General features: G+C 43.6%; 1 long non-coding RNA gene across 2 annotated transcripts; it reads right to left on the bottom strand.

Moving 5' to 3' along the window:
* Positions 1-581: 581 nt before the first annotated feature.
* Positions 582-17,600, bottom strand: LOC123393586. Of its 2 annotated transcripts, none has more exons than XR_006608420.1 (2): positions 17,296-17,600; positions 582-1,585 (listed from the first exon to the last, which is right to left on the bottom strand). It is a non-coding gene; the product is annotated as an uncharacterized LOC123393586 (long non-coding RNA). The 2 variants fall into 2 exon arrangements; XR_006608421.1 differs by lacking the exon at positions 17,296-17,600 and adding an exon at positions 8,912-10,170.
* Positions 17,601-19,809: the final 2,209 nt, after the last annotated feature.

The raw sequence follows: 19,809 nt of genomic DNA, 5'->3' as shown, positions 1-19,809 counted from the left end.
TGTACTGTTTTGTGGCTTTTAAGTAGGGAAACTGAATTCATCTTATGTTCCCTCTCTCCACCTGAGCCTCCCCCCGTTCATGGATATGACTGCCAGGCCCGCACACGGCCAGGGGACTCTCCCGCCTTCCACCAGACCATTCTGTGTCCTGGAGTGAATTTTATGCCTCCGCAAATGGTAGCCGGTAAATGCAGCAGAAGCCCTAGATCTCAAATGAGGGCTTCTAAATGGTTTGGTGGAAACAGCCTGTGGCAATGATCACAGCTGGATCCTCATCTGTGTGACCATGAGCGGGTTAACTCGGCTCTCTGGGCTTTAGATTCCATATTGGTGAACCGATCCTGTAGGTCTGTGTGGTCTTTAAGGCAGTGGATTCCAGACGATGAGTCCATGGGTCAGTATGAAAAAAAAAAAATTGTTTTAGTTTTAAGAATTAACGAGGGGTTTAATTTTAAGCATTAATAAGGACTAGGGATTAACTCTTTATTATATGAAATGAATTTAAGATACCAACAGGTACAACCACCTACTCATCCCTCCTCTCATCCTGGCTCCAACCAGAATTGACAGAGAGATACACATGAAGACCCAAAAAACAACTTTATTAGGGGATTGGACAAGTGCCACATGCCCCACAGAGTAAGAGGGAATCTCATAAAACCCAACAAGGGAACGCCAGCTGGCATCTCTCGAGTTGGATTTGACAACTATGCCCGATGCCAGTCACACAGAGGGCAGCCTATGGGGTAGCACCTCTTCTAGCTGGAGGAGGCGGGGCCTGTGCTCCCTGTCCCCGCCCCTGGTGACTGCTTCGGGGGAGGTGCTGTGAAGTGGACAGCGATTGCTCCAGAAAGCCCCAAAGCAGGTCCAAACAGAGTAGTTACATACTTGAAGGCCATATACACTGTAGGTCAAAATTCGTTGCATTTTCTATTTTCCATCTCAAATAATGTTGCCCTCAATGCTCTGTATTACTCACTGGAGATCTTACCATGAATGCTAGTCAAAAGTCTAACTAATCCAAATACTGCAAAGCCAGGAACACCAAAAAAGCCCAAATCTTAACACGAACCCATAACAATGATTACGTTCCCAGCAAAAGGCTGAATGGCAACCATGAAATCCTTTGACTCTGGAGGATTGAGGTCTGAAGACATTAGGTTTGAACATTTCTCTCACTTGGGTTTGCAGGTAGGAGGAATTTTCTTCTCAAGTACATAATCCTGAGATCGAAACTGTCTCCTTCACAAGTGTTACAGACAGAAGATCGTGGATCTCGGTGGGACAAAAAGTGCTTTCAGGAGCAAGTCAGAGGTACCTCTAATCACACACAGACATCTTCCCGTAGGATGGATCCTGAGAGAAGAGTCATTGAGATGGTTCTAGGAATCGACAGGCACTCCTGTGTCTCTCTCTTCATTGCTCTAACTCTGCTTCTCAGCTGAGGTAAAGAATTTATCCTACATCTTCCACTCCACAGGCTGTGTGCTCCAGAAGATACTAGGACTGTCCAGGCATTTTTAAACCATTCCCAGAACTATTTGTGCAATGAGTAGCAGCTGCATTGCGGGTCTGGTCCAAGTTCCTGTAGACAGTGATGGGTTAAAACATATAATCAATGTTAGTCCCTTTCCTTTAAAAGGGAAAGAAATTGTCACATCTTACATGGATCAGCTTTGAGATATTATGCTAAGTGAAAGAAGGTGGGCGCACACACACACAGTAAGTAAATAAATACTGTGTGATTCCATCTATATGTGATACCTGGAAGACTGAAATGCATGGAGACAGAAAGTAGAATGATGGTTGCCAGGAGCCGAAAGAAAGATTAGGAATCACTGTTCCGTAGGTACAGTTTCAGCTTGAGAAGATGAAAAATTGTAGAGATGGACAGTGGTGAGCAGAGCCCAACAATGTAAATGTACTTAATACCCACTAAAGTGTACACTTAAAATTATGATGAAGATTGTCAATTTTGTGTTATGTGTATTTTATCACAACATTTAAATTTTTTTTATTAAAAAAATCTCCATTTGCCTGATTGTAGAACTAAGAACACCTGTCTAGGATTCTCTCCAACCCTTAGCTATCCAGCAATGGGAGATATAATCAAAACACCAGGATATCTTGAGGTTTTCTTAGTAAATTCCATAGCCTACTCAGTCCTCCTGCACTCCCCACTTTGGTCCAGGGAAGAAAGCTCTTCCTCCAACATGTCCATCTCTAGGCCAAGTGGGAAGGAGAGCTTCCACTCCACGTTCTTGCAATCTAAAAAGAAGAGAAGCACCAAATCTGATTGGTGAGAGCTGACGTTCACAAGCCTGGTCCATTGGCAGACGAGTCCCAGGTTAGAGTTCACAGCACCTGTCCTTCTCTTTGTGTGGTTAAGCCAGCTACAGCTGGCCCCATCCAGCAGTCAAGAGCAATCTATAATCTCTCTGTTCCACCTCCTCTGCCTGGGATCAGCTATGAGGTAATCAGCCTTGTGGAGTGGCCTGGGTGAATTCAGTTGTCGGGGAAGGAGGAGGAGGCTGCCCTCTGGACTGCACTTAGAGTGTTCTGTGCCTTTGCCTGGCCTGGGACCAAAGTGACACTTTGCTCACCATTTCGGTCTCAGTGTCTTGAAACTCTTTACCTCCAACCATCTTAGGTTTTCACAGGGGACCCCTTAACTGGAGAGAAATGAAAGAAAGTGGGAGGGAGGGAGGGAGAAAGAACGGAAAGAGAAAGGAAGAGAAAGAAAGAAAGTAAGAAAGAAAGGGAGAAGAAAGGAAAGAAAAGAGAAGAGAAGAAAAAAGAAAACATGAATAAGAAAAACAAAGCATGCAACACACATCACTTGGGAGAAAGCTAAATGAAGAGCATCTCAAAGCAGTGGCTTAGAACTCCAGCTCATGCAACATCTTCAACCAAGAACAATAAATTTCTAGAGAAATGACAGGACAGAGAAAAGTAGTTTCCAACTCCAAGGATGGCCAACTGTGGAAAGGTAAATACATGAGAGGAAACTAATGAAGGTTTGTTTGCAGATGCCTTTCGTATCTTTGGGCTGATAAGATTCTATCTCCGGTAGAAAGAGAATTTATACCCTGCCTTTAGGCCGAGAAGGGGGAGCCTTTTCTGGGTTTGCTCTCTCTTAATTGCTTTTAGCTCAAAATAATTTTTGTCAAAGAGGCATATTTTGGAGAGACATATTCTGGTTTCCTTCACAGAAAAGGAGGCAGCAAAGAAATGGTAGATGATAAAAGACTTCATTCCCCCAAAATTTTCATCAAATGTCTTTTAGGACAGGCTTTTTTTTTTTTTTTTTTTTTTTTTTTTTTTTTTGAGCACCTGGGTTGCTCAGTCGGTTAAGAGTCTACTTTGAGCTCAGGTCATGATCCCGGAGTCCAAGGATTGAGTCCCCCATCAGCTCCTTGATCAGCAGGGAGACTGCTTTTCCCTCTGGCCTTCCCCACTCTCATGCTTTCTCTCTCACACTCTCAAATACATAAATAAAATATTTTTTTTAAAAGACTTATTTATCTACTTGAGAGATACACCAGTGCAGGTGTCGGGGCTGAGGGAGAGAGAGAGAATCCTCAAGCAGACACCCCACTGAACAGGAAGCCCAACCCCGGGCTCAATCCCAGGAGCCCAAGGTGAGCTCACCTGAGCTGAAGTCAGATACCACCCAGGTGCCCCAAGACAGGCATTCTTTTTAAACATTTCCTTTCAAATTAAATGTATTTCACTTTATCCAAACTCAGTTTCTTATTTCTTTTTCATTTTGTCTAAACTGATGAAAATTTCCTAATTGTCAGAGCACCTAGGTGGCTAAGATGATTAAACCTCCAACCCCTGATTCCCGCTCAAGTCATGATCTCACTATCATGAGGTAGAGACTAAAGGGAGCCCCTCTAGGAGCCTCTCCAGGGCTCCGGTGCTCTAGGGGCAGAATCTGCTTGAGATTCTCTCTCTCCTTCTCCCCCCACTCCCCCCCCCCACTAGCACCAGCACATGTGCACATGCTCTTTCTCTAAAATAAACAAAATCTGGGGTGCTTGGGTGGCTCAGGGGGTTAAGCCTCTGCCTTTGGCTCCAGTCATGATCTCAGCGTCCTGGGATCAAGCCCCACATTGGGCTCTCCTCTGCGGGGAGCCTGCTTCCCTCTCTCTCTGCCTGCCTCTGCCTACTTGTGATTTCTATCAAATAAATAAATAAAATCTTTTAAAAAAATTTTTAAAGAAAGAAAATTTCCTACTTGTCACCTGTCCACAAACCTCTACTTGAGGAACATTTGAGGAGTATTCCTCTGAAGTACTTTTTTGCTCTAAAATTCTGTGATGTTAATACTGGTGCTTCTGCTTGCTATACCCCTCCCCAAATCCCAGGAAAGAAAGGGATTAGGAGGCTGACATGAAAACCAGGATTTAGTGCCTAATAGAATGCCTTGTATGGATAAATACTTGACAAGTAAAATAATAATAATAATAATGATAATGATAAGGTCCTTTCTCCTGTGTCAGCAAACCCATGAGCTTGTCCGACCTGAAGTTCCGTCTGCTTATCTGAATCCAACAACTGCCTGGACTGGCAGAAAGACTGCCTGGACTGTCACTGCAGAAAGACAAAAATACCAGGAGTGACACAGACCTAAGGCACATCACACCAAAAATGATTTTGCAAAAGGGACCCGGTTTATTTTTTACTTCATGAAGCTGCACGCAAATTCAGGTTTCTCTGGTTTATCGCCTTCGTGTTAGTATGTATTTATTTATTAAAGTGAAATGATTATGTCTTCCTCATTTATACACACCAGGACTAAAGTTCAAAGGTACATGAAACTGCTCCACTTCGTGATGTTCTCCAGCTATCTGGGTTCATCAGAACTCATATACCTCCCTGAGAATCATTAGCTCATTCTCCCTACCATGGTACCAAGCAGAGAGGGAGAAGGAGAACTGTGTCCCCACTCAACCCCCCATAAAAAGCCGTTCTCTCTTTGCAAGCAACTAGTGCACTTTTCAGCTGACATGTCCTAGATTGTTCTAAAAAGAGCAGCAGCATCAGAAACTATAAGAACAGATGATTCAAAGACTCCCCGTGAACTGCCTCATCCAGCTCGTAATTACACATGCAGGGCTAGGTAGGTGGAACATCTGGATTCTGAGTCACTCTATTTTTCTAGAAGGGACGATGTCACTAGCCCTCCTGCTGCGTAAAACCCTTGTGGTCTATAAGCAGCCTCCAGAGCTGGTTTACACTGAGCTAGATCTTGAGACTGTGACTGACTCTGTCCCTGCTTTCACACAAACTCAACGTAATTTTTTTTAAAGATTCATTTATATATTTAAGTATTTGAGAGAAAGAGATGAGAGAGAGCATGAGAGGGAGGAGGGAGAGGGCCAGAGGAAGAGGGAGAAGCAGACTCTCTGCGGAGCAAGGAGCCCACCACCCAGGACCCTGAAATCATGACCCAAGTCAAAGGCAGGCACTTAAACAACTGGGCCATCCAGGTGCCCCCACTCAACATATTTTTAAGTCACCTTAGTTAATTATTGACTGCCAGTAGCTGAGGGAGTACTTAAGTCCATATATATGTATATGTATATTTTTAAGCCTTTGTTTTTATTTTTTTTTTTTATTTATTTGACAGAGAGAAAGAAAGCACAAGCCAGAGGAATGGCAGAGGGAGAAGCAGGCTCTCCGCTGAGCAAGGAGTCCAATACAGGGCTGAAGTCTGATGTGGGGTTAGACCCCAGGACCCCGGAATCATGACCTGAGCTGAAGGCAGATGCTCAACCCAGTGAGCCACCCAGGAGCCCCTACATTTTTTAAAGTAATCTCTACACCAATTGTGGGACTGGAACTCGTGACCCTGAGATCAAGAGTCACATGCTATATAACAGAGCCAGCCAAGTACCCCTGTTTATAAATAAGTAAATATATATTTTTTAAGTAGGCTCCAAATCCAGCAGAGAGCCCAACCTGGGTCTTGAACTCACAACCCTCAGATCAAGCCCTGACCTGAAATCAAATGTCAGATGCTTAACTGAATGAACCACCCAGATGCCCCACTAAATCTATATTATTTATTTATTTATTTATTTTCAGTGTAACAGAACACATTGTTTATGCACCACACCCACTGTTCCATGCAATATGTGCCCTCCATAATGCCCACCACCTGGCTCCCCCAACCTCCCACCCCCAACCCCTTCAAAACCCTCAGATTGTTTTTCAGAGTCCATAGTCTCTCATGGTTCATCTCCCCTTCCAATTTCCCTCAACTCCCTTCTCCTCTCCATCTCCCCATGTCCTCCATGTTATTTGTTATGCTCCACAAATAAGTGAAACCATATGATAATTGACTTTCTCTGCTTGACTTATTTCACTTAGCATAATCTCTTCCATAATCTCTTCGATGTTGATACAAAAGTTGGGTATTTATCCTTTCTGATGGAGACATAATACTCCATAGTGTATATAGACCACATCTTCCTTATCCCTTCGTCCGTTGAAGGGCATCTTGGTTCCTTCCACAGTTTGGCGACCGTGGTCATTGCTGCTATAAACATTGGGATACAGATGGCCCTTCTTTTCACCACATCTCTGTCTTTGGGGTAAATATCCAGGAGTGCAATTGCAGGGTCATAGGGAAGCTCTATTTTTAATTTCTTAATGAATCTCCACACTGTTTTCCAAAGTGGCTACACCAACTTGCATTCCCACCAACAGTGTAAGAGGGTTCCCCTTTCTCCACATCCTCTCCAACACGTGTTGTATCCTGTCTTGCTAATTTTGGCCATTCTAACTGGTGTAAGGTGGTATCTCAATGTGGTTTTAATTTGAATTTCCCTGATGGCTAGTGATGATGAACATTTTTTCATGTGTCTGTTACCCATTTGTATGTCTTCATTGGAAAAGTGTCTGTTCATGTCTTCTGCCCATTTTTTGACATGATTATCTGTTTTGTGTGTGTTGAGTTTAAGAAGTTCTTTATAGATCCTGGATATCAACCTTTTGTCTGTACTGTCATTTGTGAATATCTTCTGCCATTCTGTGGGTTACCTCTTTGTTTTGTTGACTGTTTCCTTTGCTGTGCAGAAATTTCTGATCTTGATGAAGTCCCAAAAGTTCATTTTCGCTTTTGTTTCCTTTGCCTTTGGAGACATATCTTGAAAGAAGTTGCTGTGGTTGATATCGAAAAGGTTACTGCCTGTGTTCTCCTCTAGGATTCTGATGGATTCCTGTCTCATGTTGAGGTCTTTTATCTATTTCGAGTTTATCTTTGTGTATGGTGTAAGAGAATGGTTGAATTTCATTCTTCTACATATAGCTGTCCAATTTTCCCAGCACCATTTATTGAAGGGTAAATCTATATTTTGAATAATGACTTTGCAAAATAAGTGTGTGTTGCGTACGCCTGTGTGTGTGTGTTGGGGGCAAAAGGAATTAAATAACCTTAAAATCCTATGAAAGGGGCACCTGGATGGCCCAGTTGGTTAAGCAACTGCCTTCAGCTCAGGTCATGATCCTGGAGTCCTGGGATGGAGTATCACATCAGGCTCCCTGCTCGGCAGGGAGTCTGCTTCTCCCGCTGACCTCTCTCCTCTCTCTCATTCTGTCTCTCTCAAATAAATAAATAATATCTTTTTTAAAAATTCTATAAAGGATTGACACTCATTCTCTAATAGCTGGAATGATGCAAACTTAGGTTTGCTGACTTTTGTGGGAAGAAGTCCTAGGAAAAAGCAAAATGGGAAATGGCTTTTTTTTTTTTTAACCAGAAAACCAGTTATTCCAAAAGAGAGTTTATTGAGGTTTTTTGGCTCATGGGTAACAAAAAAAAAAAAAAAAAAAAAAAAGACTTTAATAAGAGAAAACGAGAACCAATAACAGTTCAAGCAGAGCCAAGTTCACCAATGTGTTTTTAGGAATTACTGCCTCTTCTTGTGTGACTCCTATGCTTATGCAGAGACATGTAAACATATCTGTTGACTTAAGAAAACACTGACTTTCATTCCTCACCATCCCTCCCCTCCAACCGTAGTTAATAACCTGACATTCAAGCTCACTGGTATGAGTCAGAGGTTCGTATCCTGGCTCTGCTCTGGCTACCTGTGTGTCTTAGGACCAGCTTATTAACCTGCCCAAGTCCCAGTTTGCACACCTCTATGACTGAGGGTGATGGTCTGTGGATCTGTCTCAGAGGGCGGTTGTCAGGATACAAAGAGCTGCTGCTGGTTATCACTTCCCGGCAGCTCCTGGCAAGCCCACGGGATGACAGCAGGAGTGGAAGTTTGTTGTCATAGATTTATCTAAACAAAGGTTCACACCTATGAATACCTCATCTGAAATATAACGAAAGCTCTCCAGGGTAGGCATTAGAACCTCCACCTCCAAAGTGAGAGCAGCTGTCACATGAAATGCTCCTACAAGATAGCTTTGGGGGAAGAAATGGATGCAATGAAATCTGACAGAAGAACCCAGGGTGGCAGAAATACCCACACTGAGATACACTCAAGTGTTTGCCAAGGGAAGAGGGCACATCACAATCAGGGCTCCTAGAACTGGCTGCAGGTCCTCACTGACAATTCCAGAAATTAAAAGGACCTGTCCTGAATCTGGTTTTGCCCAGGGCCTCAGAGGAACTCTTGATTGTGTAATCTTGTCACTGTTCTGTCTGAGGGTAGAAACGGGAAGAGAGGGGGGTAGCTAGAAGGTATGGAGGGCCTATGACGGGACTGCGGCAGGAAGGATGTGTATTGGGATGTTAGAGGAAATTGACTCATGATTCTCGCTTCCTCTCAACCTCCCTTCCGCCTATCTCTCCCCAAATGGCAAGGGCTGGGGCCCTGGACATCCTTCAAACTTGACCAGAACTGATTATCACTTTAAGAAATGGTATTACTTTATTATGACTTACTTTTAGTAGTTGCATGAGATCCATGTTTTGGGGAGGAAAGTCAAGGTCAGTCCACCTGGGCAAGAAGAATACCTGTAGGGTCATGGAAGATGGCCAGAACCACGGCTTCTGCAAAACCACCCTGCTCAGGGTGGGGGTTCTGTGACACTCCAGAAGTGGAAGAGGAAGAAGAGTCCAGAGGGAATGGAAAGTTAGGACAAAGAGAGAAGAGTCAGTGAAATGATGAGTAGCGATGGAACACACCTCCACAGATTCTCACCCAAACCACTAAACCCATGAAGGCTTAGGAGTGGTTATGAGCTCATGTAGTGTTTGTGTCTGAGTTGATAGGTTACAAAACAGAGAACAGCAGAAGCAGGGGCTTAAAAAAAAATGTGATTAAACATATATGCTTCAGCTAAAGGCTTAAAGTGTCCTGAGCAGATATGCAAAGGTTAAAAAAAGACATAGAGAAGATGAGATGGTATAGAAGTGTCTGCCGAGCCAAGGGAGCTCCCTGTGCTCACACTTTCGTGCAACCAGGGACACCATCATTCATCTGTCAGTACTGGCGGAACTCTCCCTGTGTGCCAGGCACTGTGCTGGGCTGTGAGCAAAGCCAGAGTTCTCACTCTCCCAGTGCTTGCACACTAATGGGTGAGACAGACAGTGATCAAGTCATTGCAGAGCATTTATAAAATTGCAGTTGTGAGGAGTGCTCGGAAGATGGGCTACATGGTGCTATAGCGAATAACAGAGATTAACCCAGTCAGGGAGATCTGAGAAGCTTCCCAGAATAAGCCCTTCTTGACCTGAGATCTGAGTGTTGAGAAGATGTTAAGTGGGTGAAGAAAGGAGAGAAAAGCAGCTTGGGAAGAAGAATGTGTGTAAAGGCCCTGGGATGCAGGGGACAGGTTTGAGGACAGAGAGGAGGCAAAGTGTGGGTAGGGCCAATAGTCTGGGAAGAATGGGCAGGGTGATGTTGAAAGGCAGGCAAGAACCTGGCCTCTTGGGGACCGAGGACCATGGGATGGAGTCAGTCTTTATCTCAAGAGCAGTGGGAGGTCATTGAAAGGAAAGTGACAGAAAGCCTCAGGAAAGTCTGAAAATGGCAAGACGCCCTGTTTATGTTATCCCCACCTCCACTGACTATCAGTCTGACTTTGCCTGAACAACTGAACATGCCCAAAATCAGAAAAGAAAATATTTAACATTGTCATCTTTGTAATTTTTCTTAAATAACCAATTTTTTTTCATAAACAAAATTTTTTAAATGCATTTCCAGGGTGCCTGGGAGACTCAGTTGGTTAAGCATCTGCCTTCAGCTGAGGTCATGATGTCAAGGTTTTGGAATCGAGCTCTGCATTGGGCTTCCTGCTCAGTGAGGAACCTGCTTCTCCCTCTCCCTCTGCCCTCCCCCTGCTTATGCTCTGTCTCCCACTCTCTCACTCAAATACATAAATAAAATCTTTGAAAGAAAACAGAAACACAGAAAAGATAAACAAATGAATTTGATTATCTATGGTGTTGGGGGAACGGGATGGAAGAGGAAAAGAGGGTGCCTCTGAATAACTTTTTATATAGTTTCAGATTTTGAACAAGGTTAACATTTTACATATTCAGAAAATAGAAGTAAATCAACAAGAATGGGGGTGGGGAGGAGGTTGGGGAGGAGAACCTGAAAGTGAAAGAAATGAATGTACTTGATTATAACCAAGCTGATAACCCAACTGTAAAGAAAAACAGTGTATCTGAAAAGCTTTTGAGCATAATAACAAGGTGTTCTGACGCTTTCAGTGGGATATATATTCTAAGGACAAAAGAAATCTTGAACTTTACTTGGCAGGCTTGTTTGAGCAGTGATGTTGGTGAGGCAATTCAGAAAGTGCTTTGTGTATATTGCAGGATTGAGCAAATGAGTAAATATTTTGATGTTTTAAGAAAGCAGGAGTTCAGGGCACCTGGGTGGCTGAGTGGGTTGGGTATCTGCCTTCAGCCCAGGTCATGATCCCAGGATCCTGGGATCGAGCCCCACATTGGGGTGCCTGCTCACCCAAGAGTCTGCTTCTCCCTCTCCCTCTGCTGTTCCCTCTGCCTGTGCTTTCTCACGCATGCCCACGTTCTCTTTCTCTCTCTCAAATGAATAGATAAAATCTTTCCAAAAGAACGAAAGAAAAAAAAAAAGAAAGCAAGCAAGCAGGAGTTCACTGTGGGAGAACAAAGATACCAATATGGAACTGAGGAGGGAAAAGAAGAATCATGTATAATTGGCTTGGGTATCAGTCAGAGGTGTCATGATGAACTCATGATTTTTCAAAAGCATTTCCTAGTTCTGTCCACTGAGAAGAACTAAAAGCCCCTTCACTTCAGTGATAAGAAACTATGGGTCTTGCTTTCTGAACACCATTCTTAAAACCCTTTGGGAAAATGCCTAATTTCAAGGTGAGCCCAAAACACCTTATTCCAGACATTAAGGAAACTGAAGAAGATATGTTGAAGAGATACAAGAACCAGCGTAAGGTGCTGTCACTTGCCAGATTAAGGACAATTTGAGCATTAAAATGGATAATGACAGGAACGGATTATAACCGTATGCCTTTGGCTCAGGTCATGATCCCAGAGTCCTGGAATTGAGTCCCACGTCAGGCTGCTTGCTCAGCAGGGAGCCTGCTTCTCTCTCTCCCTCTGCTGCTCCCCTTGCTCATGCTCTCTCTCTCTCTCTCTCTGTGTGTGTGTGTGTGTCTGTGTCAAATAAATAAATAAAATCTTTAAAAATAATAATAAATATTAAAAATTTTTAAAAATAAATAAATAAATGGAAAACACCACCACTACAGAGATGTGAAAATAAATGCAGTGTGTGATTCTTGCTCAGATAGGGAAAAGAAAAAAGTAAAACAGCTTTGGGGCACCTGGAAGGCTCAGTGGGTTAAAGCCTCTGCCTTCGGTTCAGGTCATGATCCCAGGGTCCTGGGATCGAGCCCCGTATCAGGCTCTCTGCTCAGCGGGGAGCCTGCTTTCTCCTCTTTCTCTCTGCCTGCCTCTCTGCCTCCTTGTGATCTTTGTTTGTCAAATAAATAAATAAAATCTTAAAAAAAAAAAAGTAAAACAGCTTTAAATGACAAATGTCCCATTATTGGGACGGTAGCAGAATTGAGATATAAACTTCATGTTAGAAAATAGTGTCATGTCAATATTAATGTCCTGAGTGTGAGAATTGCATCGTGGTTATAATGGAAAATACCCTCATTTTTGGAAGATCTGTACTGCGGGTCTGGGAGCTTAGGTGTCCAGATGTCTGCATCTAACCCTCAAATGGTTCAGCTAAATACATATATGTACACAAAGGGAAGAGAAGAGGGAGGGAGAGAAAGAATGAGATAAACTGCTAAAATTGGTGAGTTACATACATAGCAAACGGATGTTCATTGTACATTTCTGGCAAATTTTCTATAGGTTTGACATTTTTCAAAATACAACATGGGGTGGGAACTTTTTATATGGGCACTATGAGAAGACAGCAGAATGGGAAAATCTGAGGAGTGAGCAATTTACCAGCTGAATGAATCCTTATCAAGAATGCAAGCCCCTTGGGGTTCCTGGATGGCTCAGTGGCTTAAAGCCTCTGCCTTCAGCTCAGGTCATGGTCCCAGGGTCCTGGGATCCAGACCCACATTGGGCTCTCTGCTCAGCAGGGAGCCTGCTTCCCCTCCTCTCTCTTGGCCCCACTTCTCTGCCTACCTGTGATCTCTGTCTGTCAAATAAATTAAAAAAAAAAAAAAAGAATGCAAGCCCCATGCCTGGGTGGCTCAGTGGGTTAAACCTCTGCCTTCAGCTCAGGTCATGATCTCAGGTGCTAGGATCGAGTCCCACATCGGGCTCTCTGCTCAACGGAGAAACTGCTTCCCTCCTCCCTCTCTGCCTACTTGTGATCTCTGTCTGTCAAATAAACAAATCAAATCTTAAAAAAAAGAGAGAGAGAGAGAGAACGCAAGCCCCAGTAGAAAGCCCTGGGGATGTTGAGATGAAGATGAATTTAGCAACAACAAAATTATTTAATCAAATAATTAAATACAGGACACCCTATTATATTTGAATTTCAGATAAACAATCAACAATTTTTGAGTATAAGTATGCCCCAAATATTGCCTGGGTCACGCTATATTTTATCTGGCAGCCCCGCCCTGAGAGGCACTTTGACCTCTTCTGTGCCCAGGGGATAAAGCTTGCCAGTTTCAGGAAGACTAGGACAGTTCAAAGTTAGGAACTTATTATATTTGTTATTACTACTTTTCTTTAATCAAACTCAGCTCTTCTTTAATGAAGAACTCCTCAAGTCATATTTTCTTCTTACATATTATTGGTACAACCCTCATGTAGACTCAATTTTCTCTCACTGCCTTTCAAAGTTTTCTCCTAGCAACACCTAGCTTTGATTTCTAAATACTTCACTTTTCCCACCCCTTAGTCTACCATTTTCCCATCTCAACTTCCAGCTCTTTGGCCCAGGCATGAATAGCGCCAAAGCAACAGATACAGTTCGCAAGAATTGCTTCTGGGAATTTGAGTCACAGTGTAACCCCACCCAATGCCATTAGTTAAATGCCTTGACCTAAGCCAGTTAGGGGACTCTCCCCTCCCAAAGTAATCCCTGGATGTCTTTTTCTGCATTTTTGGTACATTTGGCCTCCATGAGGCCAGAGTAACTAAGACAAAATATTTATATACTATACTTTCTTAAATTCAGTGAAGCCCCCCCCCCTTATTTTTTTGGTCTTCTATATCAGCTTCTCTTATTTTTCTTAGTTCTAAAGGTTAGTCAGCCTCAGTTTTTAATCCTGAATATATTCTTTTCTCTCCCTTAGGTCTAGTGCTTACCAAAGTTCAGTCATGAATAGATCATCTTTATGATTTTGGACACCTCTGCATAATTATCAGTATTTTTTCTTCAAATGGATTTGATCATTTTAATTTAGATGTTTAAAAGAAAATTTTATTTCACAACTCTAAATGGAAATTTAGTATGTCAGAAGATAAATCTAAAAATTTAAAAATCCCAACTACATAAAATTTAATTTTTTTTAAAGATTTTATTTACTTACTTGACAGAAAGAGATCACAGTAGACAGAGAGGCAGGCAGAGAGAGAGAGAGAGGGACGCAGGCTCCCCGCTGAGCAGAGAGCCCGATGCGGGACTCGATCCCACGACCCTGAGATCATGACCTGAGCCGAAGGCAGCAGCTTAACCCACTGAGCCACCCAGATGCCCCCATAAAATTTAATTTTTAACTTGGGTTTAAAATAACCAATAAAGGCAAGTCTTTAAAAATTTATAAACTTATAAAATGCACACCCCAAAATAAGTTCCAGAGAAGAATTGAACAATTTGTGGTCAGACAGGAATGGTGGTGATTTGGCTTCATGTTGCTTGTCTCTGGCTTACAGTTAGGGAAACTGAGGCTCAGGAAGGACGATAAGTTAGTTGCCCAAGATCAAAGCAAAAAAGAGGGCACCTGGGTGGCTCAGTGGGTTAAGCCGCTGCCTTCAGCTCAGGTCATGATCTCAGGGTCATGGGATCGAGTCCCGCATCAGGCTCTCTGCTCAGCAGGGAGCCTGCTTCCTCCTCTCTCTCTCTGCCTCTCTTCCTACTTGTGATCTCTCGCTGTCAAATAAATAATTAGAAAAAAAAAGAGAGAGAGAGCTGAATTGATAGCCAGAGTCTGGTGAGTCCCAGCTTCAGAGTGTGATCTCAGAATGGGAGCATTCAGAAAGGAACAGTGCTTCTCTGGGGTGTGAAGGCTTCATCAGAGGACAGGAGCTTGGTGCGTGATAGAGTAAGAATAACAAAAACAATGGAGTCAGAAAGACTCTGGTCAGGTCTTGGCTAGACTAGGCCACTCAAACTATGTTGTCATTTCTTACCCACCCATCCACCCACATTATTTCACTCTGAGCCTCTGGGGGTTTTTTTGGTTTGTTTTTTGTTTCTTTGAGAAAATGAGAGAGAGAGAGAGCACACACGTGTGAGCGGGGAGAGGTAGAGGGACAGAGAGAATCATAAGCAGTCTCCACACCCAACTGGGGGCTTGATCTCAAGACCCTGAGAAATCATGATGTGAGGCAAGAGTTGGTCACTTAACCGACTGAGCCACCCAGGCGCCCCCGAGCCTCTGTTTTATACCATAACACTTTGAATTGTAAAATTCCAAGAGGACAATCAGACCCATGTCCCGAATCCTCAGCTCAGTGCTCATTCCATCAGGAGACTTTTCCTTCCTTCTGCACAGACCCAGCCACCACCAGCTATGTCTCCTCTTGAAAGGAAGTTTTGTTTGGGTTTGTTTTTTTCTGAGTAATCCAGCCCTGATTTCTCTCCATCACTGCCCAAAGGGATGCCTTCTGGGCAGAGTGGATTGATGAGAAGAAAGGCAGCAATGTCCAGGGGGGCTGGGTCTTGAAAGCCAAAGATGGCCTAGTGATGAGTTCTGATGGGCTCAGATAGTCCCATCTCTGGGGAGCCAAAGGAGGGCTGCAGGCTCTGGGGTAGAGCCTGTGAGCCCAGAAATATTCTCAGGCTCCAGATCCAGTGAATGTTCAGAAACCTATTGGGAAGTCTGACCCCAGGAAAGGCCTGGGCATGGAAGGCCTGTGGGAGCCTAGAGAAGTCGAGAGTAAAGCATTTGATGTGTATGGAGATGAGAGGTTCTTCCTCTACTGTGACAGTTGGAGAGGCATGCAGTGGGATCTAAGAAACCGCCCCGAGTTGGATATTCAGTTTCCATGGGAAAAACAGACAGCTGTGACTTGGAAGTGGGGGAGGAGAGAAAGATAAGGTGGCTGGTCTCCATGGCAACAGGAAGGGGAAGCAGAACTTTCCATCAATCAGAGGGTGAGATTACTTGAGAGAAAAGTTTCAAGCATGTGACCCATCCCCAGCTTGGAACCAGAGAGAAGTAGACCACCCCACTCAGGAGAAACATGGGATGATTTCAGAAGTATGAAACTAACAGCAGGGCACAGCCAAGCAGAGGAAGCTGAAATTGGCACTTCAGGCATCCTTGAGATTCTATGTGTCCTTTGAAAGTATCCAGGTGTTTCTGGATTCTTGGTGCCAAAGAAGGCAGATGGCAAAGTAGTCTAGAGATTGCTAGAACTGGGGGAAAAGGGGAGGGGGGTGTGTGTCAGTGGAGTAGCCATGATGAAAATCACCTGGGAGTTGTAGCTGGAAGTCAAGAGTGACACGCGACACCGTCAAATACAGGGCAAGTCCAGGTCAGCGATGGCAAACCACTGGAATGGACTGGCCTCAGAGAACCAATCGTGAGTCCCTGAACTTGAGACTCAGCATTAGATGTCCAGCAACAAGGCAAAGAAGAGAGACTGTAAAGATACCAGAGAAGCAACAGGTCTGCTTATAGAGCCTGTGGTTGTGTATCCAGAGGGCACTTCTTTCCAGTTCTATGATTACAGAGCATCACTTCCCCAGACGACATCCAAGGAAAGTGGAGAAGGAAATCTGAACAATGGGGGACATATCCAAGAGGCCAACCCATCAAAGATACTATTTAAATGCAAAGACTGAGATACATTTACTGGCAAGTTTAACTTTTTTCCTCCATCATTCCTAGGAGAGTAGAGGCCCAGAGTAAGATTAGACCAATCTGGGGCGGGTGAGGAGTACTTTCAAAGTCAAGCCTTAACTTTTCCATTTCAGGGCATTTGTCACCATTACCATATATTTTAACACAACAAGATCTGGGACTATGTTTGTTTTCCCTCACTCATCAGACACATATCAGGTACTCGACATTTCTTGAAAAAATGTAATGAAGGAAGGACCATAAATATATGGCTAATTCTGGAACAACAAGGTCTAGGTTTTAATTAGAGTTCACTGGCTTCCTGATTTTCCTGAGATTTGAAAACATGCACTGGAAATAAACTTCTTTTACTTTACACAACACATCTTAGGTTGTAAATATAAGGTCCTGGAGTAATTTCAACTAAGACTCTTTGACAGGCAGAAGCAGGAGATTCTGTTAGCCCTTGGCAATTCCTCAAGCCGCAGAAATTAGAAATGTCCAGTCTAAGCTAGACTTAGAGGAAGGTCTTCGAAAAGACACACAGCCCCCCAGAGACCCCCTGAATGTGTCCCCTGTAATTCTCCTCTGTCCTCTGCCTTCCATGGAGCAGTGGAAGGAGTATCTGTCTCCTCTGAAATTCCAAAAAGGTCTATATTGGACTGGAAGCTCTTCTCTGATCAAACATCAAAATTCTAAACACATTTTTTAAATTTCCCCCTTCATACTGAAATTTTCAGGAAAGCCAAAGTTTCTTGCAAAGTCTGGAGGTGAATCTGTTTAATAGAGGTGATATAAACATTGTTGGCTGCCATCCATACTCACCTTTCTCCTTCCTAACAGATGCTCCCTGGTGGTCTAGTGGTTAGGATTCAGTGCTCTCTCTCCTTCCTAACAGGACCCAGATTTTATCCATTATCCCAGCCTCCCCCAAAGCAAGTGGGCCCCTCCCCCTCACTCTAAGGTGGAGCCGGAAGCTCTATAACGTGGTTCTTAACTGAAGGTAATATTGCACCCCAAGGATGTCTGGCAATGCTTGGGGATAATTTTGGCTTGTCACCAAAAGGGGGAAGTCATCTACTAGGTTGAGGTCAAGAACATTGCAAAACAGCCTGCCACACCCAGGACAGCCTTCCACAACAGAGAACTGTTCAACCCCAAATGCCAATAGTCCACTGGTAGAGAAACCTTGGTCTAAGGGTCATGGCATCCTCCTTACCAGCAATTGATTTAAGTTGGCAAGTTTCTTGGTAGGTTGGTCCTGGCTTCCGGAGGCTGCCTTCTTTCTCTCCTGCTGGATACAGTGGTGGACAGATGTGATGTCAGGATCTGCCAACGCCATTGTTACAGGTCCAAACACACAGGAGGGCACAACTGCTTCATTAAGGCTAACATTGAAGCTTACGCCACCCCTCTGAACTCCCAGTTTTGTGAGCCAATAAGTATCTTCATTGTGTATGCCAGGTTTTTTTTTTTCTTAAGATTGTATTTATTTGACAGACAGAGATCACAAGTAGGTAAAAAGGCAGGCAGAGAGAGGGGGAAGCAGTTTCCCCACTCCTGATGCAGGGCTCGATCCCAGGACTCTGAGATCACGATCTGGGCCAAAAGAAGAGAATTAACCCACTGAGCCACCCAGGAGCCCACGAGTAAGCCAGTTTTGAGAAAAGACATTGCCTACCTCCATTTTTACCTCTCTCTGTACTTCCCAATTAAATTCTTTCTGTTTTATCTCTTAACTCAGACAAAAGACCCTATAGGGCAAAGCATCCCATGACGAACCAAAACTATCCTCTCAAGCAGTAACTAGTGCCCTGAGCCAGCAAGGCTTGTGTGATTGACCCCAAGACAATGATCTACCTGACCTTTACTGCCTACCTGCACGTACCCACTCACCTTTGTCCCACATTCTCCTTATATAAACTTAGAAGTATTTTCAGCACTTTGGAGACAGTCTTTGAGACACTAGCCTGCCTTCTACCCAGTGCTGGCCTCACTGAAATAAATTCCTTTCCTGTTTCACCACGACTTATCTCTCTGCCTTCAGATTTGGTCAGTGGCCAGTGGCCAAACCTGGTCTGCTTGGGACCCTGGAGCCAGGTGCTCTCACTCTTCTGTGTCCCATTTATAGTTTAAATTCCATTTTACACCAAACTCAAAGCTGCCTGCATCCTAACTGATTCAAGAAGTATTCTAACATAATTTTCTGAGAAATCCGGGGAAAAAAAGAAAGAAAAGGAAAAGAAAGAAAGCCATTATGAGGATATTAAAGACTTCAGACAGACAGTGAGGGAGGGATAGAATATTTTAAAGTTTCTGAGTTCATTGTCAATCCCACTGTAATATGAGACCTTTGTAAGAGAATTGATAAAACTCAAGAAGAGAGGGGAATCGAATGTTCATGAAGAAGCATTGTTGTAGAGCTTGGCTGGTCCTGTACCTTTCATTCATTCCACAGATAGTTTTGGAGAGTGTGCTGTGAGTCAGGCAATGGTCTAAGCTCTAGAGGACATACTGGTAGACAGAACAGTCGGGAGCAGTCAGGTCCTTGCCTTTGTCGAATTTACAGTCTAGTAGAGGGAGACAGACAAGAAACAAATAACCATGATAAATAACTAAAAGACAAGGCAGGTGACAAGGTGTATGTAGTGTTACAAGAAAAAACAATAAAGAAGCCCCTGGGTGGCTCCCTGGTTAAGCATCGGACGCTTTTTTTTTTTTTTTTTTTTAGATTTTATTTATTTGTTTGGGGAGAGAAGAGAGCACAAGAAGGGTGAGCTGCAGGTAGAGGATAAGCAAGCTTCCTGCTGAGCAAGGAGCCTGATCCAGAACTTGATCCCAAGGCCCTGGGAGGCCCTGGGAGACCCTGGGATCCTGACCTGAGTGGAGAGCAGATGCTTAAGCATTGGAGCCACCCGTGTGTTCCTCTTTCTTTCTTTCTTTCTTTCTTTCTTTCTTTCTTTCTTTCTTTCTTCTTTCGTCCTTCCTTCCTTCCTTCCTTCCTCCCTTCCTTTCTTTTTTTAAGGCATCTGACTCTTGATTTCAGCTCAGGTATTGATCTCAGGGTGGTGAGTTCAGGCCCCACACTGGGCATGGAGCCTACCTAAAAATAAAAAATAAATTTAAAAAATTTTAAAAAGTACTAGATGAGGTGAGGGGAATTGGGAAGGCAGAGGAGAGGGTGGTGAATAGCAACTTAATAGGCAGTCCGAGTAGGCCTCATTGAGAAATGATCTTTGAGAGAAGATATTAGAGGGTGTTAGCAATACAGACACCAAAGAGAAGAAAAGCATTCTAGACAGAGGGAACAGCCAGTGCAAAGTCCTGAGGTAAGAGCTT

Source organism: Mustela putorius, unplaced genomic scaffold (genome assembly GCF_011764305.1).
Source record: "Mustela putorius furo isolate JIRA1106 unplaced genomic scaffold, ASM1176430v1.1 tig00000876_pilon_pilon_pilon, whole genome shotgun sequence".
Lineage (NCBI taxonomy): Eukaryota > Metazoa > Chordata > Mammalia > Carnivora > Mustelidae > Mustela > Mustela putorius.
Note: the sequence above shows the minus strand (reverse complement) of the source record. Positions and strands in the feature narration are given on the sequence as shown.